Consider the following 411-nt stretch of genomic DNA (forward strand, 5'->3'; position numbering starts at 1 on the left):
TTTTCCACCAGTTGAATTAGCTTATCCAATAAGCTCATTTTCATGCCCCAGCTATGTTGTGGGTTTTCCAAGCCCCACATTTGAATATCCAATGAGTTTAGAATAGATGTGATTTAAAAAAAAAAACAACTTTTTTTCAGTTGGTTTTAGGAAATGAAATGTGTTTGATATTTCAATTTAGAGTTACTTGATGATAATAACATGTACTTATATGATGGTCTCAACTGTAAGTTCAGATCCCTTGATGTTTGTTTTGGTAGACTTTTTAGGTAAACAGATCCTTACGTTTTACTTACATTCTTCTTTGTCTTGCTACTTTGTTGACTGTCCTGAAAAATACCACACCTTTACTATTTCTGAGATAGTGAAGAATTTTTTAAAAAGTTAATCAAATTTTAGTATCATCATTTC

The sequence above is a fragment of the Eubalaena glacialis genome, chromosome 6 (assembly GCF_028564815.1).
Source record: "Eubalaena glacialis isolate mEubGla1 chromosome 6, mEubGla1.1.hap2.+ XY, whole genome shotgun sequence".
Taxonomy (NCBI): domain Eukaryota; kingdom Metazoa; phylum Chordata; class Mammalia; order Artiodactyla; family Balaenidae; genus Eubalaena; species Eubalaena glacialis.